General features: G+C 40.7%; 1 non-coding gene across 1 annotated transcript; it reads right to left on the reverse strand.

Moving 5' to 3' along the window:
- Positions 1 to 269: 269 nt before the first annotated feature.
- On the reverse strand, positions 270 to 339 carry Trnaa-cgc (transfer RNA alanine (anticodon CGC)). Its single transcript has one exon. It is a non-coding gene; the product is annotated as a tRNA-Ala (tRNA).
- Between the last annotated feature and the right edge of the window lie 13,019 nt (positions 340 to 13,358).

Consider the following 13,358-nt stretch of genomic DNA (forward strand, 5'->3'; position numbering starts at 1 on the left):
GGCTCAGGTCTCTTCACCAATACAGTAACCTCCCTCTCTGTTATTTTAGTGGCAGACAGAGCACAAAATGGCTAATGAGGAGCAGCTTTCTGCAATGTTTCCTTATCTACTTGACCAGATCTGCCCAAAGAGGAGCCCAATCGCACTGACTCTTCCTCCTGAATTTCATTAGCCAGAGAAATCAGGCTCAAATTGCAGGAGGGGAGAGTGAGGTAGGTCAACACACCTGGACCAAGTTTGTCCATACACCATTGTTTGTTTTTTTTTTTTAATGTTGCTGGGGATTGAACCCAGGGCCTTCTGCATGCGAGGCAAACACTCTACCAACTGAGCTATATCCCCAGTCCCACCATTGTCTATTATTTCAGTCCTATCCAGTATTCCAAAGAGAACCATAAGTCCATTTATAAACCGTCATCTCTTCTTTAGCCAACAGACTTTGGCCCAGGTCATTTTTATGTTCTCCAGGCCTGGTGAATTCCCAGAGTCTCTTACTACCCACTAAACGGTAATCTATATTCCCTGTTCTCCTCCTCCCCTACGAGGGGGTGGTGTGTGAGCATCTGAATTGAGCGGGGCCAGGGGGTAATTGTGGTCGCTTCTGTGCACATGAAAGAATTTGATGTTTTGTTCTCCATGAATCTGCCTGCAGTCAGTTCATTCCAGGGAACCATTGGGAGGCAAAGCGGGGAGTTTCCTTTTTGCCCTACACTATTTTTTTCTTACTGGTTGAAGAATTTAAAAATTTGCCATTTTGGGGTGGACTGACGATGGCCTCCAAGCACATATCTACCTAAAATCCCTGGAAGCTGTGAATATTAGTTAGCTTATAGGGAAAGATGTAGTTCAAGTTAGGCAGAGGAACTCACATGGATTACTCATGTGGGCCCTTATGCATTCACCTGTATCCTTAAAAGAGAGAGGTAGAGTTTTGAGAGAGATAGGGAGGGGGAGATTCAAAGATGGAGTTGAGAGAGCCGGCTGCAAGGTTAGGAACACCTGTGGTTACTTGAAGAGGCCAGGAAGGACCCCTCCCGGGGGTCAGCAGCTCTGCCAACACCACACCTTGACTTCAGACTTCTGGCCTCCAAATCTGTGGGAGAATAGATTTCTGTTGCCTTAAGCTTGTCACAGCAGCTGGAGGACAGGAATCCATCATTTATCTAAATACATCTGAGCCCACATTAAATATAAGGAAAGCCATCTAGAGGAGGAATAGTGGGTTCCTTAGTTAAATAATCAAAATTGCAATGTAGAAAAAGAGAAGCTGATAGCCTTTTGTAGTCAGTCGAAATGAACCCTGAAGAATGATCCCTGTTGAGCTTGCTCTTGATGGACAGTTCAGTTACAAAATTTTCGCTCAACTCCCTGAGTCAGTTCTTTAGAGGGACCAGGACCATTAAAATGGCTGATCAACTTATTAAGATTACATGCACACACAGTTGATTGGTTTTATTTTCCTGACATTTGCATGGAAGTGTATGATTTATAAAGTAGTAGATCCACTGAGCCGTTTGTTTCTCAGAATAATGCAATAAAAAGAAAATGACGCATAAAAGTTGACAGCATCTCCAGTAATGTCTCAGTAGAGCAAACGACACCGTTCTTCCCAGTCTCTGCATATCCCAGGAGTGAGGAAAAATTGACCTTTGGGTTGATTTATTTTTCTGTGGGTTATTCAGTTGCTCGCCTTGTAATTAAAAGAGTGAACGCCCTGAAGGTATTTTCTGTTCCTCTCTGAGAAGAAAGAGCATGCATGTGGTGTAAAATTTTCAAATCAGATGACTATAATTAACCTTGGTGTGGACACAAGAGGCTCTGCTCCAGGGCTTATGCACTTTGGAACCAATTTCATCCAGAGAGGGCTCTGACCTTTCAGACTCAGTGAAATGTGAAGATAGAAGTTGCTAAGAACAGAACGCTGTGGCATATTTAAAGATGGCTATTTCCCCTCCTCCTTCCATCAGGAGGAGGGTTTTTCAGTTCTTCACTGTGAGAATCTGGCAGGGTCGCTGGAGATGGCATTCCCAAGAGTTTGGCACCTCCCCCTAAGACTGGCCCCTCACCTGGACTTCCCAACTCTCCAACCTGTCCACAGGGAGCCTTCCGCTGGTGCCCAAGCAAGCTTCTGTGCCTGGGTCTCTGCTCTGTCAACTTGTGGCTCTGTTGTGGCTCTCTGTAGCTGCCTGTTTGTCTCTCCAATTTTGGGGGCAGTGATCAGCTCGCGACCTGAGTTCTCTGATGATTCTGAGAATAATGATTGATTTTTCACTCTGTTCAGTTTTGTTTTGTTTTTGTGGTGCTGGGGTTTGAACCCCAGGGCTTGTGCATGGAAGGCAAGCACTCTACCCACTGAGCTATGACCCCAGCCTGTTTAGCTTTTTTTTTTTTTTCTTGTTGTATGGAAGGGACAGGCTACTTCCACATTCCTTATGTGCATGATCAGAAACCAGAAATCCAAACTGACTGTCTGAAGAAGGGCTGGCTTGCTTTCCCTGTTTAAAACTCAAGAAAGGGTCAGTGTAGGCTCTGGAATCAAACGGTCTCTGTCACCATTGATGGACTCTGCCACAGAATCGCGCAGTGGGTAGAACTGGGTCCCATCCCCAAATAAAGTCCTAAGGCCTGATAGCTGCGAGTTCCTTTGTTTGGAAATAGGGCCTTGAAGATAACGTACAAAGGTCAAGGCTCCTGTGTTTTCTCTCATATGTGGAAGCTAGAGAGGAGAAGGGAAAAGAGAGCCCTGAGGGACATCTCGTGAAAATCTAAAGGAAATCAGTAGAGTAGGGGAAAGAACCAGGGGAGGGGAGGAGGAGAGGGAAGGGGCAACACTGGGGAGAGGTATTGGCCAAATTACGTGGTTATACTGTGTGTAGGTATGAATGTCCAACAACAGTCCCACCGTTGCGTACAGCTGCGGAAGGCGCCAATGAAAATATGGAAAAAAGACATTGTTTCATCATTGAATTATTTCCTCCATTTGCTCCTTTATAACCTTCTGGAATTTTCCCTTTTTTGGCCTACGTGCGAAGCCTCCTAGATAGCTCCCACCTCCTTTCTCTGCCCTCTGTCCCATCGTGGTATCATCCTCTTGATCAATCAATTAAAATTTTTTTCTTTTCCCCAGTGGCTCCAGAGGCTGAGGCAGGAGGATTTCGAGTTCAAAGCCAGCCTCAGCAACTTAGTAAGGCACTTAGCAACTCAGTGAGACCCTGCCCCTAATAAAATATTAAAAAAGGGTCTGGGGATGTGGCTCAGTGATTAAGCACCTCTGGGTTCAATCCTTAGTACTAAAAAAAAAAAAAAAAGAAAGAAAGAAGAACTAAACATTTTTTTTCCTTAATCTTTCAAGCTCAACATTAGCCCACCTGCCCCTCAGATATAATCAATGGCTCTTTAATGGACCTTTAAAAAAATAAAGCATACCAAATACACAGAAATTGATGTTGCCCCGCGAATGTTCACAGTGAACATGTCCTGGTTCAGCACCCAGATCAGGAAACAGTATAAGCAGCTTCCCTAAAGTCCCCTCTCACCCCTCACTCCCAGTGCCCCCCAAAGGTGTCCACAAACTGGACTCACAACACCACCTGTTGTCACAGGGTATTTTTCTCATCTATAAACAGTGCTTGAAAGAATATCACTGTATATTTTATATATATATATATATATATATTTGCATATGGGTGCTTTTGTTTTGTGGTACAGATTTCTAAAAGTGGCTTTTTGTTCAAGGGATGATTTGGTAAATTAGTGTATATCCATATTACTATTTTAGCAATTTACAGGAGCTATGCAAACTCCACTTTAATGCCTCCTCCTCATGCAGCTTACTGAGTTTTTTCCTGTTGGGCTGCTCAGGGCAATGATTGACTCCCGTTAGATGCCAATTTTTGCATCATTGTAGGTATTTAAGTAGAAGGTGGCCTTTGTGAGGAACGTGATCCAGAGACTCAGGAGCCCATAAGCAGACTTAAGGCAAGCTTTCTGGGAGTTTTTAAATGTCGTGAAATCAAGTTTATGATCTTGAGTTTATATGAATAGATGAAATCTTTTATTTTATTTTTTTTAATTTTTAAATTTTTTTTTCCGGTGTTGCTGGGGATTGAACCCAGGGCTTTGTGAATATAAGGCAAGCACTCTACCAACTGAGCACTCTACCAACTGAGCTACAACCCCAGCCCCCAAACTTTGTAACTGAACATCTTTTTTCCAGTGGTATTGGGGATTGAACCCAGGACCTTATGCATGTGAGGCAAGTACTCTACCAACTGAGCTATATACCCAGTCCAAAACTTTTATAGGGTTTTCTGCCAGATTGTCTAATGGAAGTGACGCTCCACAATTAAGAAAGGTAGAGTAAGGGGGAAACCACTGAATTGTGCATAAATGACATTAAGTAGTCTTTATGCTCCTCTGACTTTTATAATTGGAGTCTCCTATTATTCGCCCCCAGTCTGAGAGGCACCCATTCTCAGCACCAATATCCAGCTCCACTCTCTGGTCATGGAGCCTGTATTCCCTAGACATGAATCAAGGCCACCACCTTTCATGCTGCACATAAACTGATAGTCGCTTTCCTTCCCTCTCTGAGATGGAACAAGTAACAAATTTTCTCTGAAACTCCGTGGTAGAGGCTCATGGTTTTTTCTCTCTCCAAAAATGTCAGCCTCACATTTTTATTCATGTGGTTTCACCAAAGTCTCCAGACCAAAGTCGTGTGTGTGTGTGTGTGTGTGTTCAGTAATTCAATTTATATCGATTCCTTCATCCATCCAGCATGTAATTTAGGGAAGGTCTGGATTTCACCAGGGCTCTCGTAGCACAATTTCAGCTCCTAGAGGAAACAAGCCCTTGACTTGAATCGGTGTGGGGCAGCAAGGTCTGAGTTCCGAGTCACCTGGCCAGGAGTTCAGCCCCTGCCTTCTGCACAATCTCATGGATAGTTGAATTAAAAAAGGAGGGAGATAGTTCAGCATGTTGTTAAATTTACTATTCTAGGAAGTATTTATATTCCATGGAGAAGAGTAACCTAGGTCTCAATATCACATTGCTGGAAAAATACACAAGGCTTAGCTTCCTTTTTTTTTTTCTTCTTTTTTTAATTGATACTGGGGATTGAGCCCAGGGATGCTTAACCACTGAACTATATCCACAGCCTTTAAAATTTCTTGTTTTTGTTTTTTGTTTTGAGACAGGGTCTCTCTAAATTGCTTAGGGTCCCTGAAGATAGAACTAAGTCTTAGGAGGATAGAGAACCATGGTAACTTGGTTACTGGAGGCTGAGTGGGTGGGGACAGGAAGTGGAGGGGGGCTTGACACAGGTGCCTGTAGAGAATCAGATGTGACTGCGTTACTATTACTGTCCTTGATGGAGTTTGCCTGCAAACAGGATATTCTGTCGAGATATAGAAAGGCAACAGCGGACATGCTTGAAAATGAGGTGTCTGCTGTCCTTGGGAGGACTTGCCTGCAAACGGGATGTTCTGCCAAGTGGGCTTGGAGGGTGCTGAGAAAATTTTTTTTATCTGTTCTAAACAAAGAGCAGAGCTCAGCATACTCCAGGCCGAGAGTAGATTAGCCATGAGAAGCGGGTCACTTCTGATTAGAAAGTAAAACTTCTGTGTGCTATGTTTAATTAGCTGAAAGACCTGATTTATTGATGTTGGAAGGCTGCCTTCTTTGTTCACAATACTATAAAAAGATTGCTTGTACACAATAAAGGACTTTTTTTCTGCTGCTGCTTCGCTTGCTATGCTTCTTCTTCTTCTTTCTTTTCCCATGCTGACCTGCAAGTGAATTACTGCAACAGGTGCCAAAATAGTCAGATGGAGAGAAATAAACTCTGGTCGTCTGAGGCCAGGCATGACATGGTGACTATAGTTTACATCGACTTAGAATACAATGTATAAAAGACTGGAAGAGAGGAGTTCAAAAGTTCCAACACAAAGACCTGATGAAGATTTAAGGAGGGGCTGGGATTGTGGATCAGCGGTAGAGCACTTGCCTAGCACGGGCAGGACTCGGGTTCGATTCTTACTACCACGCACCACATAAAAATAAAGGCACTGAGTTGTGTCCATATACAAAAAAGATATTCTCTCTCTCTCTTTCTCTCCTTAAAAAAAAAAATAAAGATTTAAGGAGATGAGAATGCTAAGTATCCTGATTTGACCATTCCCTATTATACACATGTATTGAATGATCACATTGTAGCTCCTCAATATATACAATTATTATGGAAATTAACAATATGAAAAATAAAATAGGGATATTATAATTTACTAAATATGGCCATTCGAAGCATAAAGTGAGCACATGCTTATTTTAAGAATAAAACCACTGAAAATAATTTTTATTTTTATTTTTTGAACTAAATAGAATTTATTTCCAAGCTTTATGAAGACTATCACAAATATGAAGTATCCTTTTAAAAGTATCCCAAATTAAATCAAAGGCACATCATCTAAGTAAAACACTTGTGATGTGAAGAATTCTTTTAGGTCACGATGTTTTCACATTACTTTGTATTTAACCATTTGCAATGTTCTGTATGTAGGCCACATTTAAACATTTTTTAAAGACATAAAATAATGTAGTATCTTTTAAAAAGTGCAATCACAATTATAGAGTAAAGGAACTTAAAAAAGAGATCAAATCTGCTTCATACATAAGATGGGGTAACCTAATATACTTCATAACACGAATCTTTCCAAACAAGTTTACTAAGGAATGTCTCCTGTATTTGGGGTTAAAGATAAAACAATCTTCTCATTTAGAAAAATCAAGGCATCATTTGATTATTAAAGTCTATTGTTCTTCCCTAATTTTATAATTTCTTGTCTTTAGTGATTGTCAATTTATGAAACGAAGTATAAAAATCTTAGGAACAAAAAATAACAAATATTCCATTTTTTAATAAACAAAAGTGTTTTCCTTCCTAAAATCTAAACACCCAGCAAATCAAACATACATGATATTCTAGGTTTAGCAACATCCTTAACTCACGTATTAAAGAGGTGTAGTTAGGTATGTTTGGTGGTAAGGTGTTTGTTTATCTTAATACAAAGCACTTCACTAGGACAGCCAGGCCATTATTATTTAAAACAATTCTATTTTTTCACTCAGTTTCCTTACTTGAGTAGAAAAACATAAATTTCTGTAGAATTTTGGCTGTCAGACCAGGCCGCAGGAGAGATCTGAGATATCTCAGTCATTTGACTAAAGGAAGGTGTTTTCTTGTGACTTGGAGGCAGTCAGGCATTACTTGGTGCTCATAGGCACCGACCCGCAGAGCATCCTCGCCAGCATTTGGCAGGCGGTGCGGGGCAGCTGAGCTGCAGCTGGAGAGACCCCATCCCCTCCACAGGCCTCCAGCTGCAGCGGCTCCCCCAGGTGCTGCAGGTACGAAGGAGCTGCAAAGAATTGAAAAAATGCCCAACTCCAGCTCCTTTAGGGAATAAGAACCACAACTCTTGGGAAATAATAATTAAAGGAATTTTAATAGGTGAGATTGTTGGTTCTAGATCTTTTTGAATGCAAGATGACTCTGAAGAGCAGTTGCACCTCATTTTACAATTGCCATTTCTTATCTCACAATTACGGCATTCTTGTTGAAGGGGCACATTGTGCCTTATTTTTGGTATCACCCATGGTTTCCGAAGGTCCTGCCTGCAATAGCCAGGAATGGATCGTGTCTGAAGGACAACAGCTTCTCGGGGAGGCCCCTTGCTGAGCATCGATTGGTTTGGAGTTGAGGAAGGGAACTGGGCACTATAAGCAGAGTAAGGCCTACACTCTGACATACTTAGACAGAGTGCGAAATTGATATTTACAGTTGGCTTTTACATGTTGTTGGTGTGATTTTGGAAAGATCCTTTTTCCTCCTTTAACCTTAGTGTCAGAATAGAGGACACAGAGACTAATCCACAAAATTACAATTATCGTATATTAGACAAAGGTGCCAAAAACATGCATTGGAGAAAAGATAGGCTCTTCAACAAATGGTGCTGGGAAAACTGGAAATCCATATACAACAAAAGGAAGTTAAATCTCTATCTCTCATCATGCACAAAACTCTACTCAAAATGGATCAAGGACCTAGGAATAAAACTAGAGACCCTGCGTTTAATAGAAGAAAAAGTAGGCCCTAATCTCCATCATATGGAATTAGGCCCCCAACTTCCTTAATAAGACTCCTATAATGCAAGAATTAAAACCAAGAATCAATAAATGGGATGGATTCAAACTAAAAAGTTTCTTCTCAGCAGAAGAAACAATCTCTGAGGTGAATAGATGGCCTACATCTTGGGAGCAAATTTTTACCCCTCACAATCAGATAGAGCACTAATCTCTATAGAGTATATAAAGAACTCAAAAAGCTAAACACCAAAAAACAAAACAAAACAAAACAAACAAACAAAAAACACAACCCAATCAATAAATGGGCCAATGACCTGAACAGACACTTCTCAGAAGATAATATACAATCAATCAACAAATACAAGAAAAAATGTTAATCATTGCTAGCAATGAAAGAAATGCAAATCAAAACTACTCTAAGATATCATCTCACTCCAGTCAGAATAGCAGCTGTTATAAATATAAACAACAATAAGTGTTTGCAAGGATGTGGGGAAAAGGTACACTTATACACTGCTGGTGGGATTGCAAATTGGTGCAGCCAATAGGGAAAGCAGTATGGAGATTCCTTGGAAAATTGGGAATGGAACCACCATTGTACCCAGCTATCCCTCTCCTTGGTCTATCCCCAAAGGATTTAAAATAGCATACTACAGGGACACAGCCACATCAATGTTTATAGCAGCACAATTCACAATAGCCAAACTGTGGAGCCAACCTAGATGCCCTTCAATGGATAAATGGATAAAAAAAAATGTGGCATATATATACACAATGGAATTTTACTCAGCAATAAAAAAGTATAAAATCATAGCATATGTAGGTAAATGGTGGAGTTAGAGAAGATAATGCTAAGTGAAGTTAGCCAATCCCCAAAACCTAAATGCTGAATGATTTCTGTGATATAAGGAGGCTGATTCATAGTGGGGTAGGGAGGGGGAGCATTAAAGGAATAGATGAACTCTAGATAGGGCAGGAGGTGGGAGAGGAAGGGAGGGGGCAGGGGGTTGGAAATGATGGTGGAATGTGATGGACAGCATTATTCAAAGTACATGTATGAAGACATGAGTTGGTGTGAATATACTTTGTATATAATCAGAGATATGAAAAATTTGTGCTCTATATGTGTAATATGAATTGTAATGCATTCTGCTGTCAATATATAAATAAAAAAATTAATAAAAAACTGAATAGAAATACTGGCACCTAAACTCCCTTGCTTTTTTCCACCTTTAGTCTTTCATGCTTGGTCTTCCTTGGCTCTCAAATAGGAAAACAAACAAAGAAACAAACAAACAAAACAAACAAACCAGATCTATCCAAACACATTAACATCACAAATCATCAACCTTGTTATTAACTACATAACTGAGAATTGAGATTTGTTTTCCCATAAATTGGAAAACAAGTTTTTATTCTTTATTCTAGAGATAGTAAAACATGCCAGACTATCTTATTCTTTACTTTTTATTTTGCACAATGTGATTTGTGCAAAAACTTTGAAAATTAATTTGGAAACACTCTAGCTGTAAATTGGCTAATTCTCTTTGAATCCATAATTTCACGCAGGGTGCTCTAACCCCACAGGTAAAATATAAAACCATATAAATGGAAATATTTATTCAGGACCTATGAGAAATTGCCAGGAACTCTGTGCTGGGTAACCATCTTGTGGTTAAAGAACCTTTAGGGTCTTGGCTACATGGCATGTTATGTCCCATTTAAAGAATGATAGGAATAGTTTTAATTGCACTGAAATATACAGTAATCTCCAGTCAAAAATATGAAAAGAAACATAAAATTAGCTCTGCAACCACTTTAACAGATAGTAAATATCTTTCTGAGGCAAGATGTCAGGCCTAGACACCACTGTCAGGAAAATGCAAAATTTCATTATTAAAAGGAAACTAAATCTTGATTTTTTTTTTTTTTTTTTAGTTGTAGGTAGTCACAGTATCTTTATTTTATTTATGTGGTGCTGAGGACTGAACCCAGGGCCCCACACATGCGAGTCCAGCGCTCTACCGCTGAGCCACAGTCCCAGCCCTAAATCTTAATTTTAACCACAGATGATTACAGGAAATGCCTGAATGTTACCTCAACCTGTTAAGCATCTTGGAAATATGTAAAATGATTAATACAAATTTTCTGTATTTTTGATTTTTTTAAATAATCTCTAAGATTGATAAAAAACAAAGTTGCAATTTGCCAAGATTCTTCCACTTGTTTCAAAAGTACAAACTATTCTGAAATCTTTTGAGTTAGATTCAAATTCTACCAGGGCATCATTTCAGGGCGAGCAGAATATAAGGGAACCAAAGTTCAGGGGTTCGGCTGGGGACGAGTTCTGCAGACGCACAGTATGGAGCCTCGCTTCCTCCTCACCTGTTACCTGAGGGAGAAGAGGGACGAAACTTGAAAAACAAACGGAAAGCGAGGAAGCAAAAGTAAGGGGCTAGCAGTTTTCCACTGAGTGTGTTAATCGGCCTGCGGAAGCGGCTCCGCTGACACAGCCTGGACGTGCCCTGTCCCCGGCGCCGGGCTCTCAGGGCGGCCGGCTCCGGCAGGCCATTCCCTGTAGGTCCCAGGGTCGTCGGATTTCTTTCTACGTGTGGGAGGATGGGCCGGGTGTTCCTGAAACCCGGGCTGAGAGGCTTCCTTCCGGTGTCTCGGGGAGGGTTGGTGGCTGATTGCGTCACCAGCTAGGTTATGATGGATGCGGTGGAGATTTCCTTTCCCTGAGTTCTTTTTCTTTTTCTTTTTTTTCCCCCTTTGGTACCGGGGATTGAACCCCAGGGCGCTTAACCCCGACCCACATCCCGGCCTTGTTTTATAGTTTATTTTGAGACAAGGTCTTGCTGAGTTGCTGATCCTGGCTTTGAACTCGAGATCCTCCTGCCTCAGCCTCGCGAGCCTCTGGGATTACATTCCAGTGCCACCGCGCCCGGCTGTCCTTGGGTTCTTGCGGTGTCTTCCTCCTGGGATGCTCTGCGCCTGAGCACCAGCGAGCAGATAGGGAAGAGTGATGTCACCTCTGAGAGGTCCAGAAGCCAGAACTAGGACTATCTGAGGAGCCACCAGAGACACAAGATAGAACTCAATTAAACAGAACATTAAACAGTAATAACCATTGAGAATTCCCAGATAAAAGCACAATAGAGACTTTATGAAATGAATGAGCAAGAATTTAAACTAAAAACAATAGTGATGGGGGTGGTATTAGTCCAGTTAGTGGATACCTTTGAGGATGGTTACAAGGGGAAAAGAGAGAGTTTGGGGTAAACTAGCGATGTTCTCTTTCTTTTTAAAAAATTTTTATTTATTTGTTCTAATAGTTATACACGAGAGCAGAATGTATTTCGATTCATAGTATACATACGGAGCCCGAGTTTTCATTTCTCTGGTTGGACACGAAGTAGAGTCACACTATTCGTTTCATCATATATGTACCTAGGGGAATGATGCCCATCTTATTTCACTATCTTTCCTACCCCCATGCCCCCTTCCTTCCTCTCCCTTCCTTTTGCCTTATCCAAAGTCCCTCCCTTCCTCCCATCCCCTTCCCCCATTATGGTTAAGCATCCACGAATCAGAGAAAACATTTCGTCTTTGGTTTTTTGGGATTGGCTTACTTAGCATGATATTCTCCAACTCCATCCATTTATCTGCAAATGCCATGGTTCTAGTCTCTTTTAATGCTGACTAATATTCCATTGTGTGTGTGTGTGTGTGTGTGTGTGTGTGTGTGTGTATGTATGTATATATATATCAGTTTCTTTATCTGTTCATCTATTGAAGGGCACCTAGGTTGGTTCCACAGTTTAACTACTGTGAGTTGTGCTGCTGTAAACATTGACGGGGCTGTCCCTGTGGCATGCTGTTTTTAAGTCCTTTGATTATAGACTGAGGAGTGGGATAGCTGGGTTAAATGGAGGTTCTAATCCAAGTTTTCTAAGGAATTTCATACTGCTTTCCAAATTGGTTGCACCAATTTGCAGTCCCACCAGCAGTGTATGAATGTGCCTTTCCCCCCACATCCTCGCCAAACTTGTTGCTTGTATTCTTGATAAATGCCATTCTGACTGGAGTGAAATGTAATCTTGGGGTAGTTTTGATTTGCATTTCTCTCACTGCTAGAAATGTTGAACATTTTCTCATATATATTTTGATCAGTTGTATATCTTCTTCTAAGATGTGTCTGTTCAGTTCCTTGGCCTATTTATTGATTGGGTTATTTGTTTTTCAGTGTGAAGTTTTTGATATATCCTAGAGATTAGTGCTCTATCTGATGTGTGGTGGTAAAAATTTGCTCCCATTCTGTAGGCCTCTGTTCACCTCACTTATTGTTTCTTTTGCTGAGAAGAAGTGTTTTAGTTTGAATCCATCCCATTTATTGATTCTTGCTGTTTTTGTTACTGTAGCTCTGTAGTATGGTTTAAGGTCTGGTAATGTGATGACTCCCGCTTCATTCTTCTTGCTAAGGATTGCTTTGACTCTTCTGGGTCTCTTATTTTTCCAAATGAATTTCATCATGACTTTTTTTTTTTATTTCTATGAGGAATGTCATTGGGATTTTAATTGGAATTACATTAAGTCTGTGTAATGCTTTTGTTTTATGGCCATTTTGACAATGTTAATTCTGCCTATCCAGAAGCATGGATATCTGTCCATCTTCTAAGGTCTTCTTCAGTTTCTCTCTTTAGTGTTCTGTAGTTTTCATCATAGAGGTCTTTCACCTCTTTTGTTGATTCCCAACTATTTTTTTTTGAGGCTGTTGTGAATGGGGTAGTTTTCCTAATTTGTTTTTCAGAGGATTCATCACTGATGTATAGAAATGCATTTGATTTATGGGTGTTGGTTTTATATCCTGCTACTTTGCCGAATTCATTTATTAATTCTAGAAGTTTTCTGGTGGAATTTTTTGGATTCTCTAAGTATAGAATCATGTTGCCGGCAAATATTGATAGTTTGAGTTCTTCTTTTCCTATTTGTATCCCTTTAATTTCTTTCATCTAATTGCTCTGGCTAAAGTTTTAAGGACTGGTGAAGGCGTTACTGCACCCGCTGTCTGACAGGTCACAGCGTGGGGGATACTGCGGCAAGGCCGTACCATCTGGAAACCGGAACCATTAGGAATGTTAAGTTTATGATCCTCATGATATGGATAACAGGGCATACGTCAATCAATAATAAAAGTACATATTTCCTGAGATTGC

Source organism: Callospermophilus lateralis, chromosome 18, assembly GCF_048772815.1.
Source record: "Callospermophilus lateralis isolate mCalLat2 chromosome 18, mCalLat2.hap1, whole genome shotgun sequence".
Classification (NCBI taxonomy): Eukaryota; Metazoa; Chordata; class Mammalia; order Rodentia; family Sciuridae; genus Callospermophilus; species Callospermophilus lateralis.